We start from the raw sequence: 2,673 nt of genomic DNA on the forward strand, positions 1-2,673 counted from the left end.
AGGAGTACCACAGGCGAGACGTGGACCCTCCTAGTGCTGCATGCATGGTGTCTGCTGTCAAGTTGGGAGAGGATGAGGGCTGCCCTTTGACCTTGGACCAGACGACCAGTTGGAGAGAAAACCAAGAAGCTTGGAGTACATTGACTGATCAACTCTCCCATCTGACTGCAGAGTGGTGTGCTGAGCTTGTTGCCCTTCTCAGAAAAGTCCCTGATGTCTTCCAGGACACACCAGGACGGACGGAAGTGGCACAGCACGACGTGGATGCTGGATATGCCAGCCCTGTAAAGCAGTCCCCCTGCTGGGCTAGTCCTCAGAAGCAAACCATCATTCAAGAGGAACTGAACTACATGTTGCAGCAGGGGTTAATCGAGTCCTGTCAAAGTGAGTGGTGCTCCCCGGTCACAGTAGTTCCAAAACCCGATGGGTCACATCGCTTTTGTATTGACTGTCATGAAGTCAGTTCCCTTACCAAGATTGATACCTACCCACTTCCTAGAGTAGATGATTGTGCGGATGCAATAGGGTGTGCTAAGTTTACCACAAAATTAGATTTGATGAAGGGATATTGGCAAGTACCACTCACAGAAAGGGCCAAAGAAATTTACTGTTCTGTGGTAGGTGGCAGTACTTATAAATGTAAGGTCATGCCCTATGGTATGAAGAATGCTCCTGGCACATTCCAAAGGCTGATGAATGAGATCACCAAGGATATTGAAGGTTGTTAAACTTACACTGATGATGATGTTATTTTTAGTGACACCTGGGAACAACACTTGAGCCAAATAGATGCCTTGCTGCAGAGACTGTCCTCTGCTAATTTAGTGCTTAAAATTTAGCTAAATTTGAATTTGTAAGGGCTCGAGTGTCGTACCTAGGTTATGTGGTCGGTTTAGTCCAAGTGAGTAAACATGATGTTAAAGTTCAGACCATAGTCAATCCCCCCAACCCAAAAATAAGAGAGAGTTGCAACAATTCTTGGGTATGGTAGGGTACTAGTGACGTTTTGTCCTGAACTTCTCTGATCTTGTAGCTCCCCTCACTGATTTGTTAAGAAAAGGAGTCAAGTATGAGTGGAAGCCAGAATGTGAGGATGCATATTCTAAAGTCAAAACCATCCTGTCAGGTCACCCAGTGCTTCAAGCTCCAAATTTTGACAAACTCTTTAAATTAGCTGTTGATGCCAGTTGCCTAGGGGCTGGCGCAGTTTTGCTTCAGGATAATGATCAAGGGTTTGAGATGCTTGTGTGCTATTTTAACAAAAAGTTCAATAAGGCCCAGAGAAATTATTCAACTATTGAGAAAGAACTCCTTGAACTCATTTGCCCTTCAACACTTCTCTGTGTATGTTGGTCCAGGGTTAGGTGATGTTGTAGTGTACACTGATCACCACCCTCTGAAATTTATGTCCCGATTAAAGGATAAAAATCTTGGACTGACCTGTTGGGCCTTATTTTTGCAGGAATATGCCTTGGAGGTCAGATATGTGAAAGGTGTTAGTAATATTTTAGAAGATTACCTGTTCAGAACTTAAAATTGTACAGTATTAAGAAATTTCCCCTTGAGTTTTCTTCTCTCAGGAAGGGAGGTGTACTTACCCCAGTTGCAAAGGGATGAAATAGAATATGAGATGAAAATGTAAGGAGAGAGAGGCAAGCCGTTAAGAGGAGAAATCATTTTCTCACCAGTTTTGCTGCATGTTAAGGGTAACCCAATACCTCAGCTGTGTTTACATAACATTCAACTTTTCTCTTCTGGGCTGATAACACACTAGTTGTTTTTCCCATAAATTGTGCAGAAAACCTGTTGTCCTTGACCATAGTGGGTGTGACAGTGTGGGAGGATTAAAATGATAGTATTTGCCAATCGAAGCCTAAATAATGCTTTCTTGGCTTTCTTCACGGCTCGCTAATGGTTATGTGTGAGTTATGTAAGGCTCTCATTGGCAGCAGGTGCCTCTATTGCTTGTGATTGCTGTAGATTATTTTTAAAACAGCCTAGTGGTTAGCTAGCCGAGAGAGGGGGAGTAAGCTCTAGGACAATGTGGGAGAGATACATCTTTTTCACATTTTCACACTTTTGTCACCTACTGTCATGTTACACTTTGTCCCATTTTGTTGCACTTTCCTTCATATTTTCACACATTACTCAATACGTGACTTTGATTACAAAACACACTGTTTGTGCACCATTTCCTATTTTTTGGTTCACTCCTCCATTTATATATCTGGATTATATCATTAACAAGTTGTTCAGGTTCCTCGAATTCTGTGAGTACGAAGCCTCCACTGGGTGTAGTCTGGTTAGGTAAGAAATAACTAGTTTTATATATGCATTCTGAGGCCTATGTGAGTTCCCCTTTTTAAAACGAGTTCTGGTTTCTTGTTTAGTGTGTGTACAGTATGTTATAGTGTACAGTAAATTTAATTTTGTTGTGAGCTTTACGTTATCTCTTTTAATGATTAATTTAGGGCTAAGAGTGCAGTGTAATATATACGCCCTTTAACCCGCCCCATCCCGTCGACGTATGGATACGTTGCAACATTTTGCATTTGCTAGTCCCGGCGACGTACTGGTACGTCGTGCAATTGCAAGGTCCCTAATTTGCACAATTTTCAATTTTCTCGGGTGATTTTTCGTACGTATACACGGGACACCTTCCTCTATTCCTCT

This window comes from Coenobita brevimanus, chromosome 2, assembly GCF_032717465.1.
Source record: "Coenobita brevimanus isolate Jiangsu-jjx chromosome 2, ASM3271746v2, whole genome shotgun sequence".
Classification (NCBI taxonomy): domain Eukaryota; kingdom Metazoa; phylum Arthropoda; class Malacostraca; order Decapoda; family Coenobitidae; genus Coenobita; species Coenobita brevimanus.